The sequence below is a fragment of the Somniosus microcephalus genome, chromosome 11, assembly GCF_052327205.1.
Source record: "Somniosus microcephalus isolate GS21.2 chromosome 11, FLI_Smic_1.0, whole genome shotgun sequence".
Classification (NCBI taxonomy): domain Eukaryota; kingdom Metazoa; phylum Chordata; class Chondrichthyes; order Squaliformes; family Somniosidae; genus Somniosus; species Somniosus microcephalus.
Genome location: NC_140997.1, coordinates 11,060,993 through 11,079,415, shown reverse-complemented (window position 1 = coordinate 11,079,415; position 18,423 = coordinate 11,060,993). Strand labels below are relative to the sequence as shown.

The window sequence follows — 18,423 nt, the reverse complement described above, 5'->3', positions numbered from 1 at the left end:
GTCCACAGCTGTGAACTGAATTTGTATTGTGTAGTCTGAGCATGAGCAGTGTAGCTGATTTCCCAGCTGCATCAGTACTGTTCAGTCAGCTATACAGAGGAATATTTTTTCTTTAGCTTCTAGCAGTTTTTGCTCAAAAGTTTAAAAATATATAATAAATAAAAAAAAATGCTACAGAACAAATTTCAAAAGCTGTACTTAGTGTCAGCATGGCTCAGTCGGCAGTACACTCGCCTTTGAGTCTGAAGGTTGTGGATTCAAGTGCTACTCCAGAGACTTGAGCACAAGAATCTAGGCTGACACGCCAGTGCAGTACTGAGGTGCTGTCTTTCGGATGAGACGTTAAGTGGACGTAAAAGATCTATTTCAAAGAAGAGCAGGGGAGTTATCCCCGGTGTCCTGGCGATATTTATCCCTCAATCAACATCATGAAAAAAAGACAGATTATCTGATCTTTATCACATTTGCTGTTTGTGGGAGCTTGCTGTGCGCAAATGGGCTGCCACGTTTCCTACATTACAGCAGTGACTACACTTCAAAGTGCTTCATTGGCTGTAAAGCACTTTGGCACGTACATAAGTCATGAAAGGCGCTATATAAATGCAGTCTTCCGTTAAAATTCATGGTGTTTTTAAAAAGCAGGCTGTGTGTGTGAGGAAAAATGACTTCTGGTTACACGTCTGTAGTTGGATTTGTTTTGTGTTCCATAACCTTTAGAACGAGCGTGTTTGGGGTTGCGGGGTGAGAAAGGGGGAGATGTGAGGGGAAGAAAGAATGTCTTCATGTAATGTTACTTCAGTACAATAAAAAACACAACTTTAATTTTGAAGCCAACTAATTACTTCCCTCGTGTTTTGTTAACAGTTAGAAAAGGTCATACCTAATGACTCACACCTGTGAAATGGATAGAGAGAGACAGAAAGAAGGGCCTGTTTTTTCCTCATTCTAATTTGATTTCATTTTAAAAAACTAAGTTGAATTTTGAAAGCGAGCAAAGCCTTTGACGGCAATGGGTAGGAAGGTAGGGGAGGAGGTAGAGTGGTTGAAGGTGAGGAGGTCTCTGGCCCCTCTCCATCTGTTCTGGGGTGGGGGCTAGAGTGGATTGTGGGTTCAGGCTGAGCTGAGTGACAACGGAACAAGTCGGAGAGGAGGATAAAGGGGTTTGGTGGGTAGTTGAAAGGGGAGGTAGGGGTAGTGATTGGGGAGTGAGTTTGTGGTAGGAAGGGGACAGGATAGTGGGAAGGTGTAGGCGTCGGAGGTTGGACTGGAGCAAGGAGGTGGGGGGATGCACGAGAGATTGGGGTAGGGGATAGAGACCAAATATAGGCCATATTGTTCCTGAAACCCCTAACCCAAAGGCAGTCGCTGGTATCTCTTTTCCCTGCTGCACATGCCACTATCTCTGGGAAAGAAAAAGACAAAGAAGCAAAAAATAAAAAGTTAAGCGAAGAGAGACCGAACCAGAGGAAACAACAACACGAAGATAGCAGAGATGGGCAGAGAGAGAGACAATATTCTCTATTTTATCGTGTACAATGCCACCCCTTTACTTTCTAATAGGGATCAAGGGATTAGCAAGCAAGAGTAGGAACTCTCTCTCTACCTCTCCCTGCAGCACAGCGACAGAGGCCTGTGCCAGCGCCCCATGCCACTGTTCCAGCTGAGCTCTCATTTTTTTCCTCTAAAGAAAGGAACACAAAACATTCTTTTCCCTCTTCCCCCTTCCTCAGCTGAGCCATATATCACCGTCAGTGAGAGGGTAGGATGAGTGGCTGTAATCCCTGCTGAATTCAAAATTTGTTGTTTTCTTTTGGAATAGTTCCAATAAATGAACAGTTACGTATTTGCACTAAATTCTGCAGCTTATTCTTTAAAACACATTGTCCTTCGATGCACTTGCCCTTGGTTGATGTTGACATTCCTTGCAAATAGGGCCTGCATATTATGATGTGCTGTCTTGACGTGCAGACATTTGCTAAGTTGCCATTTGATTTCTTTTCAAGTATAACATTCTACACAGCCAACATAAAATCCTGGTTCTAAAAATAAATAAAGGTTATAAAAACCCATTCCTTAAAATTCCCACATTTTTCACAAGAAAATAACACTGCGTGCTGGAGCTTGGCTAATGAAACTTGCGTCATACAGAACCATAGCTGATTAGCCAGCCACTGACTGTGACAGTTTCTCCCTCGTCTCCCAGAGTGAGAGAGCAAAAAGACTGTCAAATATTGCCTCTGCCTTGAGATCTCGTGGGCCAAACTGTGCTGTATAGTGAGGAACATAATGGGGACGCTGTGTTTCCAATAAGACTGAAAGATTGTGTGTGTGTGTATTTTGTTTTGAGGCAAAAACTTGACAATCAGAGTAAGGAGGGAAAAGGAGATTTTAAAATGTCCACCATTGAACTTGAGGGTGAGGAAACAATTATCAACACAAACGGGAGCTTTTTTTTTAAGGTTTACCTTCGCTCCTACCCACTGGTCATCAAAGAAAAATAGAAATTGAGTTTGATTCATTTTTGGATCCAGATGTTAACCACTCACGTTTTACTTTTTTTATGGTTAAAAATCACCCATTAAGTTCATATTTTGCCGAGGAGACCTATACACAAATGATCAGTGTGTGGAATGTGAGTGCAGGTAGACTATCCTTTATCCGAACTTCCGAAAACCTCTAAAAAACCGAAAGTTTTTTCGTTCAGCGTAAGTCGTGCGCACGACATGACCAGAGTGACGCACGACTTACGCTGGGCAGAGGGTCACACAGTTCCCTCCTGGGTAGGAGATTGCAGGCCGAGCCGGGCAGTGTGGAGGTGGTACCGGGAGAGTGAACCCAACAATACAGCGGCCCGTCCGATATTCTTTTCTCCCCCTGACCCGACCCAAACCGAACAGCAGCCCGTCCGATATTCTTTTCTCCCCCCCCCCCCCCCGACCCCCCGACCTGATTTGCGGGCCAGCTTAGTAGGAGTCAGACGATATCCGGCTTTCCAGAGAAGCAGGAAGGGGAATGAGACACGGAACAGTCGCAAGAGGCAGCCTGAACTTTTAAAATTTATATTAAATACAAATTTCCCAGTCTTATAATACCTTCTGAAATCCGAAAACCGAAACTCAGCTGGTCCCAAGGCTTTCGGATAAGGGATAGTGTACCTGTAGTGTAGTGGAGACATCAACTATGGAATCATGAAACAGATGGATGCTGTGATGGGGGAAACTAGTTTCTTTCTGGCTAGGTGAGCTAGGATAGGCAATCTGCTTTTCTCAGCTGTATCTGTCTTGTGCAGAAAGCAATGTTGCATACTAGACATTTGCTGGTGAAACTTGTGTGTTGATTTTAACAGGATGGTCAAACTTTGTTTTGCCTCTTTCTGCACTCAGCCATTTTTGGCAAGACAACAAAGTATACCTTTAAGAACTGCTGCCCAGGAAAACCTGCCCTGACCTCGTTGTGCTCAAAGTACAAATGTTAAGAGCATCAGTCAAAGTATATTAATGAGCTGACCTTGCATTTTTGGGCAAGATCGGCCTCCTGAGGTACAGGTGTGGCCAACGTCTGATACGCAATGGTCCCTGAACTGCTATATTATTGGCCCCTGTGGAGGCTCAGTCGTTGAGTATATTCAAGATGGAGATCGATGGATTTTTGAATATTAACGGAATCAAGGGACATGGGGATAGTTCAGGAAAGTGGAGATGAGGCAGAAGATCAGCCATGATCTTATTGAATGGCGGAGCAGGCTCAAAGGGCCAAATGGCCTACTCCTGTTCCTATTTCTTATGTTCTTATGTAAGTGCTGACAGATTAATTCAGCCATGGCTCAGTGGTCGCTCTTGGGCCTCTGGGTCAGAAGATCAAGACCCACTCCAGAGACATGAGCACGTAATCCAGGCTGACGCCCCAGTGCAGTAATGAGGGAGCGCTGCACTGTTGGAGGAGCCGTCTTTCAGGTGAGGCATTAAACCAAGGCCCTGTCTGCTCTCGCAGGTGGATGTAAAAGATCCCACTATTTCGTAGAAGAGCAGGGGAGTTATCCCCAGTGTCCTGGCCAATATTTATTCCCTCAATCAACATCACTAAAAAAAAAAAAAAAAAAAAACAGATTATCTGCTCATTATCACATTGCTATTTTTGGGAGTTTGCTGTTCATAACTTGACTGCTGCGTTTTCTATATTACAACAGCGACTACACTTCAAAAGTGTTTAATTGGCTGTAAAGCATTTTGGGACGTCCTGTGGTTGTGAAAGATGCTATAGAAATGCAAGTTCTTTCCTTCATTATTTGGAGCACCTGAACCAAATCCAATTTGGTCCTTTTCCTATTTCTGTGCACATTATTTCCAGCAGGAATCATGAGATGATGATCAAGAAGCAGGGGCATTGGCCTTTTTTTTAAACCTTGCCTAACTTGGTGGTAAAACGTTTTCAAAAACGCTGCCACTGCAGCCGAATCAACCAACTCCACACAAACCAGGAGCTGACTGATCTGTATGAGACAATTCCACGCTAGTTAGTGACCTTAAGAACCAAACCATTAAGGAGTTGTTTATCCATTGCTAAACTGTGCATGTATTATGTTGAGAGGAAGGGGAGGGAGAGACTGAGATTTCCACATAAAGCAGTTTACTTAAATTCACTGAAGATTTTGAGGAATTATGATTATTTGAGTTCTAAAAGGCTTCATGAAATATCTCTTCTATTCCTCTGGATAGGCGGGCTTTTCCTGAGGACTGCTTGGGTATCTTTTCTAGGGGGAGAGATGACTTCTGTCAAAAGTAATCACATTTTGGATTTTAAAAATTGTCAGATGAATTTTGCACATCGGCAGTGGTTTTGCCAGCGATAATAACTGAACAAAATTGAAGAAACGCAAGAGAATATTGGTTGTGTTATTTAAAGTCAATGTTATTGTTGTTAGAATTCCTTAGAGTAGATTCTACCTCCCTGCTAAGCTGCTGCAGTTATTTCACCAATTAGGAGTGTCCCTAAGCAGCTCTAATAGAAAAGGTAAGGGGTGAGACTTCAAATTAGCCACTCTGGGGACTTGTGACGCCAGGAAATCATGCTATGGGCTGGGAATTCTGCATCCTGAACCTGTAGTGTCATTTCCCGGGTCTCCTTTTTTTTTCCTTTGCTACAGAGCTGCCCCAGAGCGATACCTAAATGCTCAAATGCATCGCCAGCAGTTGGAACTGGAAGAAACCTGGAAGCAGGATACTTGCCAGCCCTTTTGTGGTGGGCATGGTGCAAGAAAAAGAAAGAAACTTCTGTTCTCCAATTGGGCGCCTGATGAGCCACTAAATGCTGTTCTGGATATCTGGTCATTATGCACTGCGACTGGGAAATACGCTGTCAGTTAGGTTGGACTTCTGATATCCACGTCGCTTGTTTCCTTTGAAAGCTTGCCCAGCAGCCCACGGCCAATACAGAACACGAGAGAGTATCACTGTTGTTTTGCCTCGGGCATAATAGCACTGATTAATTCTGCCAGTCTGATCTATGGCTGTTTGGTTTTTTTTTAAGCGACTTCCCTTTTTTGTCTGAGCTTGAACCATTGGTCGCAGAGATGCTTATTCCCAATTAGCAAGCACTTGATGTTGAGATAAATAACTTTGACTTTGTGTCATATTTCATTGTAAAGCCATGCAGTGATATGGTGTGAGCTGGCCGCTGTGTGCGGATTTCCATTGTTCAGCGGTTCCATTCAGGCCTTAATTATTTTTAATTTGCATTGATTTCTCTAATCTGTTTCGTACCTCCACCTGCAATGAAATAGAAGTCGTTGAAATACACCACAATAAAAGCTAATTGATGGACGTACAGATAATAGGAATATTGTGCTACAAGATGCAGAGGCGTTGACACCAATTGTTGCCTATGCGTTCAAAGAGAACGAATGCTAAATTAGAATGAGCTTTCTACTTTACAGGAAAATAGTTCATAGTACTGTAATTTAAATTATTCCAAAAAATTAAGTATCCCTCTGTTAATTGAATAGATTTTTCATCAAGTTTTGCTGTCATATAATAGGCCAAAACTGGTGCTTAATACAGGTTTAAACGGCACCTAAATATCCGGAATTCTCTCTTAACTGACAAAATTCATACTCCGAAAACAACACTTCAATAACCGGAAATGTTGCCGAGTCCGAGTCTCCTGCGGTGGCCGAGTTAGTCAGTGGGGGTCGTTCTCCAAACTGCCACTACTCGGCTTCTTGGCGCTGCTGGTAGTCTCTTCTAATCTGCCATTTTACTGTGTGTCTCCCGCTCTGCTGGTAGTCTCTTCCGATCCGCCATTTTTCTGTGTGTGTCTCCATCTTTATTGTGAATTATCTCCCCCACCTTGCATGATGGAATTCCCAAAAGTTGGTCCAAGCAAAAGGAAGAGAGTGGTGTTGACTTTAAAACAGAAAATCGAGATATGCCAATGACTAGAAAGGGGAGAGAAGCGTATCAACATTATGAATGAATTCAAAATCGGTTTGTCAACAATCTATGACATCAAATCGCAGAAGGATAAGCTGCTCAAGTTTTATTCAAGCTCGGATACATCGAAGAGTGTAGAGAAACGGCGTACGCTTCGTAAGCCTAAGCTTGAAGAGCTGGGTACTGTGCTTTATGAGTGGTTTTCTCTTGAGCGTTCAGAGGGTGTTCCACTTTCCGGACCCATGCTAATCGAGAAAGCGAAGGATTTCTACGTAAAGATGGAGCTCACTGACAAGTGTGCTTACTCCGAGGGATGGCTAATGTGCTTCAAGTTACGGCACGGGATATGACGACTCGATATTTCCGGGGAGAAGAAATCAGCTGATCATGACGTTGAAGAAGAATACTGCGATTATTTCAATCGGATTGTGCAGCAACATGATTTGTCGCCAGCACAGATATACAATGCCGATGAAACTGGCTTATTTTGGAGGTTTTTGCCAGAATCAACGCTTGCTGGGGCTAGTGAGGCTAATGCTTCAGGTTACAAGAAAAATAAAGATTGTGTAACCGTGCTAACATGTGCGAACGCTGCCGGATCACACCGGGTTAAACTTCTTGTTATTGGGAAGTATAAAAAATCCCCGTGCATTTAAAAATGTGAGGCACTTACCTGTTGAGTACAAAGCTCAAAGAAATGCTTGGATGGATAAGGAAAGCTTTTCGTATTGGTTCCATCATATTTTTGTTCCATCATATTTTTGTTTCATCTGTGAGGGAGCATTTCCGTAAAATAGGGGAACCTGAACATAGCAAATGCATTTTATTGCTTGATAATTGTAGAGCCCAGCCGCATGAATCCGAGTTGGTTTCGGGAAATATTTTCACCATTTATTTGCCACCAAATGTAACTTCTCTCATACAACCCATGGACCAGGGCGTTATCCAAAATCTCAAGTGGCATTACAAGAAAGACTTCCTACGTAAACTGATAAACCAAGATGACAATATTCACGCATTTCAGAAGGAATATAATCTTAAAGATGCCATCTTTAATGTTGCATGTTCCTGGAACTTGGTGAAAGGTCACACTTTGAGGCAAGCCTGGCGCAAATTGTGGTCGTCTTTAATGTTTGCTGAAGGTTCTTCTTCAGAGGAGGAATTTCAAGGGTTCAATGTTCATCCCAAGAAGAGTACAATAATGGAAATGGCTGGCATGGTGAAAAATGTAGGCCCAGCAAACCCTCTACATCACCTCAGTGAAAGTGATATTGAGCAGTGGGTTGATGCAGACAGAGAAGTTGGTGTTGTGCATATGCTAAGTGACGATGAAATAATGGAGAAAGTTTTGAATCCAAAGAAAGAAAAGGAAAGTGAGATGGAAAGTGAAGAGGATGAGATTTCTGAAGAGAAGATGATTTCTTGGGCTAAAGCTGCAGAAGGATTTGCTTCAATCCTCCAATTTGCTGAAAGGCAGCCTTGCAACTCTGCCCAAGAAGTTATGCACCTCCATATTCTGCATTCCACCTTTCTACAAAAAAGGCAAGAGTCCACTAAGCAAGCAGACATCAGGGACATGTTTAGGAAAGCTTCCAAAAGAGTCGAAGCAGTGGAAGTACCTGAAGAATCTGTTGAAGTGCATGAACCTGATGACCCAGCTGGCATGGATATTCCTGATGAACCAACTGACTCGGAATAAGTGTACAGTCAACCACAGTACTGTATACAGTCGTTTATAAGTTTTGTTTTACTGTTAAGTAATTAAAGAGTTATGGATTACCCTCAACTGGCAATACTGTACTTGATCAAGCATCTCCCACCATCCATTTAACACAACATTCTGTAGGTGAGCACCCAATTACTGTATACTGCACATTTCTTGATTTTTAAATTTTTAAATAGCCTCGGTAGATAACCCTCTCCGTCATCTGGAATTTTAAATCAACCGGCACCATCCTGGTCCCGTCGGTGCCGGATACCAAAGAGTTTCCTGTATGCCAGTTTTGAGGTGGTTTTATACTTAGCTTTTTCTCTTTCCACGGTGTCTGGTGTGGCTCAGTGGTAGTGCTCTTGCCTCTAAGTCAGAAGGCTCAAGTCCCACTCCAGAAACTTGAGCACAAAATATAGGCCAACGCCCCAGTGCAGTACTGAGGGAGTGCTGCTGTTTTTTAGATAAGTCATTAAACCAAGATCCTGTCTGCCCTGTCAGATGAAAGGAGAGCAGGGGACTTGTAACCAGTGTCCTGGCCAATATTTATCCTTCAAGCAACATCACTATAAAACATTATCTGGTTACAATCACATTGCTGTTTGTAGGATCTTGCTGTATGCAAATTGGCTGCCGCATTTCCTACATTACAACAGTAACTATGCTTTAAAAGTACTTCATTGGCTGTAAAGCGCTTTGGGATGCCCTGAGGTCGCGGAAGGCTCTATAGAAATGCAGGTCTTTCTTTATTTAAGCACTATTGAACCTCACTACACACAGGAGTTATACTCTGCATAATGTGAAGTCCAAGTGGTGTAAGGTGGCCGCCTTGAGGTTTTTTTTTAAAGTCCCTTGTGTGTAGCTGGAGTCTGGAGTCATACTGCCACTTTTGTGTTGACGTGCACCTACAAACTGCTTGACATCAATGCAAAAGTAACAGTATAACCGTAGCCTTAGAGAGATAAATGAGAAAAGTGGAATTGTAGTTATTTTTCACTTCAGCGGGCTCTGTAAGCCGTCTCTACCACTTTTGACTCGAAGTGCTGAACCTCTTTTCAGCTCAAATGCACTTCAGGGGATATGTCCAAGTATGACTCTTCCATCAAAACAAATTATGATAAACAAAGCAATGTATGGCCTATAGAAAATACCATGGCTCACAGCATTCTCATTAAACTAGAACAAAAAAGTTGTAATCTTGTTATTTTTGCATGTTAGCATGGGAAAACTTGAGCAGTCCCCAAAGGATTAATTTACATCAATATCATTAAAAAAACTTGACACTGCTGGCTGCTTTAAGGATTAACAGTGCAGTCCTTGCTACAACTTAAAGATCAGTTTGTTCCTTGACCATGTCATATTCCATCTGCTTAATTACCTGAGGTTAAGCCTAAAGGGCCCCAGCTGTAACAATCAACTGAACAACTGCCTTTAGTGCATCAGTATGCGAACACTCAGCTCAGAAATTCGTTTCCCTTGGACTTTTGAAAAAACTTGTTCCTATTGCTAAACGAGCGGACCAAGGTCATATTCTCCTCTCACTCTTTACCTTTTCCGCTCTTTTCCTCCTGCAAGTGATTAACATATCGTAACTTGTACCTAGTCAAGAGAAGAAAAAACTGCTTACTGACGTGGTCAGCAGAATGGAATGGGCCCAAAACCAGAAGTACAGAGCTGTGAGGCAAGTGATGGTAACTGCTGGTTCAGACTTAATAACAATCTCTTAGAAACATAGAAGATAGGAGCAGGAGTAGGCCATTCGGCCCTTCGAGCCTGCTCCGCCATTCAATGAGATCATGGCTGATCATCCAAATTCAGTACCCGGTCCCTGCCTTCTCCCCATATCCCTTGATCCCTTTAGCCTTAAGAAATATATCCAACTCTTTCTTGAATATACTTAATGAACTGGCCTCCACCGCCCTCTGTGGCAGAGAATTCCACAGGTTCACCACTCTCTGGGTGAAGAAATTCCTCCTCATTTCAGTCCTAAATGGCTTACCCCTTATCCTTAGACTATGACCCCCTGGTTCTGGACTTCCCGGCCATCAGAAACATCCTTCCTGCATCTAGTCTGCCCAGGCCTGACAGAATTTTATAGGTTTCGATGAAATCCCCTCTCAATCTTCTAAACTCCAGTGAGTATAAGCCCAATCGACACAATCTCTCCTCGTACGTCATTCCTGCCATCCCAAGTATCAGCCTGGTGAATCTTCGCTGCACTCCTTCCATGGCAAGAACGTCCTTCCTCAGGTAAGGCGACCAAAACTGCACACAATACTCAAGGTGTGGTCTCACCAAGGCCCTGTACAACTGCAGCAAGACATCCTTGTTCTTGTACTCGAACCCTCTTGCTACGAAGGCCAACATACCATTTGCCGCCTTAACCGCCTGCTGCACCTGCATGCTTAGCTTCAGCGACTGGTGTACAAGAACACCCAGGTCTCTTTGCACTTCCCCTTCTCCCAATCTATTGCCATTCAAATAATAATCTGCCTTCCTGTTTTTGCCACCAAAGTGGATAACCTCACATTTATCCACATTATAGTTTTATGTATTAGGTGCAAGCGTTTTCAAACAGTGTAATGTTAATCAAACTTAACCCTTTCTTTCCTGCCTGTTAACCAACTTTCTCTCCATCCTGCTATAATTTCCTCTTATAACATATACCTGAAATTTTGTAACAAGCCTCTTGTGTGAGACCTTTATGAAAATCCATATAAACTACATCTACTGCATTCCCTTTATACATCCAATCAGTCACTTCTGCCAAACATTAGATAGCATTTTTCAAACCGTGGACAATGGTACAGTGTCTTAAAACTGTACAATTAGCTGGTGCATATATGTTTTGTGTATTCTGATCTAGATCCTAGTGAGTTAATTGTAGTCACTGCATGGGGCATTTTGCTTGCAAATATATTTTAAGTTTGTTGTTGAGGTTTTTGAGCAGATTAATGGCTGTTTATAATAAAATTGCAGAATGTGTTTTATGGCAATCTCCATGCAATAGTTTAGAAAAAGTATATACAAAGTATATGAAAGATGTATGCAGTTTTCTTTCTTGCTGCCTGCATGTGGGGAAAATGGTGCAGAGGCTTGCAGGAATTCCAGTTATCGTGTTTAGATTAAGCATGAAATAGTGTTTGGCAAACTTGTTTTGTATGGGAAAGTGATAAAAGCCTGAAGAACGGAGTCTCATTTTCTACGTGATGATGTGGCATGTAACCAATGGAATCCTGCATTTTGACATGATTTATATCATTGCATTTTGTGTCTGGAAATGAAGATTTGCTGAATACCTTAATAAAGACTGCGCTTCTTTAAAGTAATATGTAACTCTGTCCTTGTGAAACACAGAATTGTAGTTGATATTTTCAGAATTGCTATGGATACTCTAATGCTGAACAAGATAATGGGAAATTGACCTACAGGCAGAGAGAGCAATTATAGTAAAATTTCAAGAGCTGCAAGGAGCCACATCTGAAATGAGGCACTGAAAGATGAATAGAGACTTGGAATTTAACATGGAACCATGACAAAGCCAGGAGTAAAGGTTGTGACTGAGACGGAGAGCTATGACAAAAGAGACTAAAAGACTGGAACTTGAATGTCAATGTGGAAGTTACAAAGCTGTGTGTGTGTCTGGTTTAAAACGTCTGGGTTCATCCTTGACTGGTTTCAGGCCTCAGACCAGGGCATTTCTAATGGAGGCGTGGCCTGCTCAGCAGACAGACAGTGAGTTTAGGGTTCTGTTCTGTTCCTGCACAACTGACGAGAATGGCTCTGACAGGAGAATATTTAGAATGACTGAATCAGCATTGCGTTCTACTGGATAATCTCAGGAGAGCAGGAAGGAGCCTTTAAAAGTGAGGCAGAGTCAGGGAAAGTCTGTAGAGAGACTACATTTTATATCTATACTTTTGTACTCTCTATTTAATTTTAGATTTGAAAGGTATAATGAGCTTCAAAAATGTTGTGTATTTCAATGCACATTGCTCAACTGCTCAGTCTGCATATGCTAAGTAATAACGTCTGAGTTGCTGTTACATTTTAATATATTTTGGAAACAAAAGACAGAGGGTATAATGAAAGATGTGCAGAAAATTGTCTTGCTGGATTTCTAATTTTCTCTCCTTCTGGGGAAGAGTCTCCCGAGATGTTTGGGGAAATTATTTAGATTTAGTTTTCGCTGAGTAAGTGAATTTTTCCTTTTCTCAGTAAAATTCTTTCTCATCAGCTGACACTCACTGTGAAAGCTCACACATAAATACTGGCCACTTGGGTGAGCGTACTGTAGGGGCCTTCTGAAACCGTCGCTCGGCATGGAGTCAACCCCTTAAGGAGAAGGGGGGGATATTGATGCAAGAGAAGAGAGGGGAAAGCCAACTCCTCACACTCCAAATTCCAACTTTGTTCCTATTGTTTTTGATGAGCATTTCACATCAATAAAAATGGAAAATGCTGGAAATACACAGCAGGTCAGTCATCATCTGTAAAGAGGACAGACTGGTTAAAGAAAGACTTGCATTTATATAGCACCTTTCTGGACCTCAGGATGTCCCAAAGTGCTTTACAACTTTTGAGGTGTAGTCACTGTTGTAATGTAGGAAATGCGACAACCAGTTTCCGTACAGCAAGGACCCATGAACAGCAATGAGGTTTTTTTTTTTAGTGATGTTGGTTGAGGGATAAATATTGGCCAGGGTACCGGGAAGAATTCCCCATCTCTTAGAAATAGTGCCATGGGATCTTTTACGTCCACTTGAGAGGGCAGACAGGGCCTTGGTTTAATGTCTCATCCGAAAGGTGGCACCTCCGACTGTGCAGCACTTATGCAGTGTTTTTCACCTGTCTGATTTAACAGGACTCTTGTGCCATTTATAAGATTTAACCAAGTGCAGTCACAGTTTAAGCTATCTTTTCCTTCACCCAATGTGCTGTAGAAGGTTCAGCCCAGCAACTACACTATCATGAGCGACTAGGAGACCTAATCAATTAGAAAGGCTTCTGCACTCAACTGTCACATCATCTCTTGATATCATAATTTCACATCTTAATAATCAGCCTGACTTTGATAACATCTAATGCTTTGAAAAAGCGTGCAATAAGGGCACAGCAGTCATCATGGGTGACTTTAATCTACATGTAGATTAGGCTAACCAAATTAGTAACAATACTGTGGAGGAGGAATTCCTGGAGTGTTTACGGGATGGTTTCCTGGACCAATATGTCGAGGAACCAACCAGAGATCAGGCCATCTTAGACTGGGTATTATGTAACGAGAAAGGATTAATTAGCAATCATCTTGTACGAGGCCCCTTGGGTTGGAGCGATCATAATATGATTGAATTCTTCATTAAAATGGAGAATGAAGTAGTTGACTCAGAGACTAGGGTCCTAAATTTAAATAAAGGAAACTACGATGGTCTGAGGCGCGAGTTGGGTAGGATTGATTGGGGAATGTCACTCAAAGGGTTGACGGTGGATAGGCAATGGCAAACATTCAAAGACCGCGTGGATGAACTACAGAATTTGTTCATCCCAGTTTGGCATAAAAATAAAACAAAAAAGGTGACTCAACCGTGGCTAACAAGGGAAATTAGGGATAGCATAACATCCAAGGAGAGGACATATAAATTGGCCAGAAAAAGCAGTAAACCTGAGGATTGGGAGCAGTTTAGGATTCAACAAAGGAGGACAAAGGGGTTAATTAAGAAAGGGAAAATAGAATATGAGAGTAAGCTTGCAGGGAACATAAAAACTGACTGTAAAAGCTTTTATAGATATGTGAAGAGAAAAAGATTGGTGAAGTCGAGCGTACGTCCCTTGCAGTCAGAATCAGGGGAATTTATAATAGGGAACAAAGACATGGCAGACCAATTAAATACATATTATGGTTCTGTCTTCACAAAGGAGGACACAAATAACCTCCCAGAGATGTCGGGGAACATAGGGTCTGATGAAAGGGAGGAACTGAAAGAAATCAGTATTTGTAGGGAAATGGTGTTAGGGAAATTGATGGGATTGAAGGCCGATAAATCCCCAGGGCCTGATAATGTACATCCTAGGGTACTTAAGGAAGTGGCCCTAGAAATAGTAGATGCATTGCTGATCATCTTCCAACATTCGATGGAATCTGGAACAGTACCCATGGATTGGAGAGTAGCTAATGTTACCCCACTATTCAAAAAAGGTGGTGGAGAGAAAACGGGGAATTACAGACCGGTAAGCCTGACATCGGTAGTGGGGAAAATGCTAGAGTCCATCATAAAAGATGTAATAGCAGAGCACTTGGAAAACAGTGACAGGATCGGACAAAGTCAACATGGATTGACAAAAGGTAAATCGTGCTTGACTAATCTACTGGAATTTTTTGAGGATGTAACTGGTAAAATAGATAAGGGAGAACCAGTGGATGTGGTGTATTTGGACTTTCAGAAGGCTTTCGATAAGGTCCCGCATAAGAGATTAACATGTAAAGTTAAGGAACATGAGATTGGGGGCAAGGTATTGACTTGGATAGAGAACTGGTTGGCAGACAGAAAGCAAAGAGTTGGAATAAACGGGTCTTTTTCCGAGTGGCAGGCATGACTAGTGGGGTACCGCAGGGATCGGTCCTTGGACCCCAGCTATTCACAATATATGTATTAATGATCTAGACAAGGGAACTAGATGTAATATCTCCAAATTTGCAGACGACACAAAGCTGGGTGGGCGTGTGTGCTGTGAGGAGGATGCCGAGAAACTCCAGGATGATTTGGACAGGTTGGGTGATTGGGCAAAAGCATGGCAGATGCAATATAACGTGGATAAATGTGAGGTTATCCACTTTGGTGGCAAAAACAGGAAGGCAGATTATTATCTGAATGGCAATAGATTGGGAGAAGGGGAAGTGCAACGAGACCTGGGTGTCCTTGTGCATCAGTCGCTGAAGGTAAGCATGCAGTTGCAGCAGGCGGTTAAGAAGGCAAATGGTATGTTGGCCTTCGTAGCGAGAGAGTTTGAGTACAGGAACAAGGATGTCTTGCTGCAGTTGTACAGGGCCTTGGTGAGACCACACCTTGAGTATTGTGTGCAGTTTTGGTCGCCTTATCTGAGGAAGGATGTTCTTGCCATGGAAGGAGTTCAGCGAAGATTTACCAGGCTGATACCTGGGATGGCAGGAATGACGTATGAGGAGAGATTGGGTCGATTGGGCTTGTACTCGCTGGAGTTTAGAAGAATGAGAAGGGATCTCATTGAAACTTATAAAATTCTGACAGGACTGGACAGACTAGATGCAGGAAGGATGTTCCCGATGGTCGGTGAGTACAGAACCAGGGGTCACAGTCTAAGGATAAGGGGTAAGCCATTTAGGATAGAAATGAGGAGGAATTTCTTCACCCAGAGAGTGGTGAACCTGTGGAATTCTCTACCACAGAAGGCAGTAGAGGCCAATACATTAAATATATTCAAGAAAGAGTTGGATATATTTCTTAAGGCTAAAGGGATCAAGGGATATGGGGAGAAAGCAGGGACAGGGTACTGAATTTGGATGATCAGCCATGATCACATTGAATAGCGGAGCAGGCTCGAGGGGCCGAATCATAGAATGGTTACAGCATGGAAGAAGGCCATTCGGCCCATCGAGTCCGTGCCGGCTCTCTGTAGAGCAATCCAGTCAGTCCCATTTCCCCGCTCTATCCCTGTAGCCCTGCATTGAGTATCTTCACTTCCACCACTTCTGTCGGCAGCGAGTTCCAGGTCCTCCCCACTCGCTGCGTAAAAAAGTTTTTCCTCACATCCCCCTTCTATCTCTTGGCCAAAACCTTCAATCTGTGTCCCCTAGTCCTTGTACCATCAACTAGTGGGAACGGCCTTTCCCCGTCGAGCTTATCCAAACCCGTCATAATCTTGTGCACCTCTTTTCAAATCACCCCTCAACCTCCTTTGCTCTAATGAAAACAAATCCAGCTTCTCCAGCCTGTCCTTGTAGCTAAGATCCCCCATCTCCAGAACCATTCTGGTAAATCTCCTCTGCACCCTCTCAAGGGCCTTCACATCCCTCCTAAAGTGTGATGACCAGAACTGGACGCAATACTCCAGTTGTGGCCCAACCAGCGCTTTATAAAGGTTCAGCATAACTTCTCTACTTTTGTACTCAATACCTCTATTTATGAAACCCAAGATCCCATATGCTTTGCTAACCACTCTCTCAATATGTCCTGCCACCTTCAGGGACCTATGCACATTAACTTCCAGGTCCCTCTGTCCCTGCACACTCTTTAAAACTGTGCCATTAAATGTATATTGCCTCTCCCTGTTCCTTCTGCCAAAATGCATCACCTCACACTTCTCTGTATTAAATTCCATCTGCCACTTGTCTGCCCATTCTGCTAGCTTTTCTATGCCCTGTTGCAGTCAATTGGTATCATCCTCACTGTTTGCCACACCTCCAAGTTTGGTGTCATCGGCAAATTTAGAAATTCTACTCTGTATTCCAATATCCAGGTCATCGGGGAACACCACTGTCTACCATCCTCCAGTCTGAAAAACAACCATTTACCACAACTTGCTGTTTTCTGTCTATAAGCAAATTCCTTATCCAAGCTACCACTGACCCACCTATTCCATGAGCCTCAATTTTGTTAACCAGGCTTCTATGTTTCTATGTAAATATTGTTTTCTATTTATACCAATGGTAAAAGTTAAATAAACTAATGAATGCATACATGTAGCTGAAAATGAAAGAGAGCTACAGGAGCTATTGGACTGACTGACCATAAGAAATTTAATGCATTCAAAGTGAATCCCCCCTTTTCTTTCCCCTTTCTTTTTCTTTCCCTTTCTATCTCTCTTTCCTTCCCCCCACCCCCCCAACCAAACAAACTCTAATAACGGGAGTGGACATGAGCAGAGAGACTATTGAACAAATCACCAGTTCCTGCAATTTGAGATCCTTGGTCTCAAAGCCCAAGAGTTCAGAAGAGATTAAAATCTAGGCCAGCCGCTAGCGAGAAAGCCAGCTGAACGGTTGAACAAGATTTAGAAGGATAGGGCGTATCATGCAGAACAAAGAGGAGACTACTGGAAACTGCGATATGGCCTGAAGCACTCCATGGATACGAAGCATGGACATAGAAAGAGAGAGAGAAAAATGTTAAATGCTTTTGGAATTTGGGAATATAGAAAGACCCTTGAGCCCCATTGACCACAGAGTAATAATGAATAGATGCCTGAATGGCTAAGAGCAGTAAGTATCATACTCACCAAGATAGAGAAGGAAGAAGCTCCAGTACTTTGGCCATCTAGTCAGAGGGAATGAATGTAACTGTGCTGATAAAAATGTACGGCCAAAGAAAGTATGGCTGGAGGATATCAGGAACTAGACAGGAATGCTAGTCTGGGATTAGGAATTGCACATAATGGGCAATATTGGCACAGGATCTTGCATGTGACTGCCTAACCGCAGACACTAGGGTGGCAATCGAAGTAAAAGCTCTGGTGTATGTAGAGCATTGATGCAATATTTATCCAACGGGTGGAGCTGACAGCAAAGTGACTTTGTTGCTTTGCATTATTCCGTTGGAGGCACTGTGTTTGTTTAAACATTGGCCCCGATTTTGTGGTCAGTGACAAACCAACGGCGCTCACCATTCATTAAACTTAAGGCTGCCCACAGACTTTTCGTGGGCTTTTGCGAAGCAATTTATGGGAGTCTGATCCAGCTTGGTGCCCTCTATGGAGATCTGGGACATGTGTGAACAGAGCAAGCAACAGCATGCCTCCTCAACCAATCAGATTGAAGAATCATTACTAATGCACGCAGAGCCTGAACCAGGAAGTGTAAGTTAGAATATTTAAAAAAATTTTGATTCGTTCATGGGATGTTGCTGCCGCTGGCAAGGTCAGCATTTATTAATTCAATGTAAAATCATGTACAGTAAGCAAAATAGAGAGGGAAAGAAAGATGGGATTAAGAGATAAGAGACAAAGAAAAGTTTTTAAAAAATTAATTAAAAAAAGCTCCAACAATAATTAAAATCTGAAGGAATGAGACTCCACACTTGTAAAAGTAAATTTTCAGTGCCAGAGGTGTTGTTTGGTAGAAACATAGAAGATAGGAGCAGGAGTAGGCCATTCGGCCCCTCGAGCCTGCTCCGCCATTCAATGCGATCATGGCTGATCCAAATTCAGTACCCGGTCTCTGCTTTCTCCCCATACCCCTTGATCCCTTTAGCCTTAAGAAATATATCCAACTTCTTCTTGAATATATTTAATGTATTGGCCTCTACTGCCTTCTGTGGT

General features: G+C 42.7%; 2 protein-coding genes across 3 annotated transcripts in view; one reads left to right on the top strand and one right to left on the bottom strand.

Annotated features, from left to right (window-relative positions):
• LOC147110317 (mitotic spindle assembly checkpoint protein MAD1-like) overlaps positions 1 to 18,423 on the bottom strand; it is a 998,542-nt gene that overhangs the window by 729,895 nt on the left and 250,224 nt on the right. The window lies entirely within an intron of this gene.
• Positions 1 to 18,423, top strand: part of LOC147110318 (mitotic spindle assembly checkpoint protein MAD1-like) — a 362,457-nt gene that overhangs the window by 204,938 nt on the left and 139,096 nt on the right. The window lies entirely within an intron of this gene.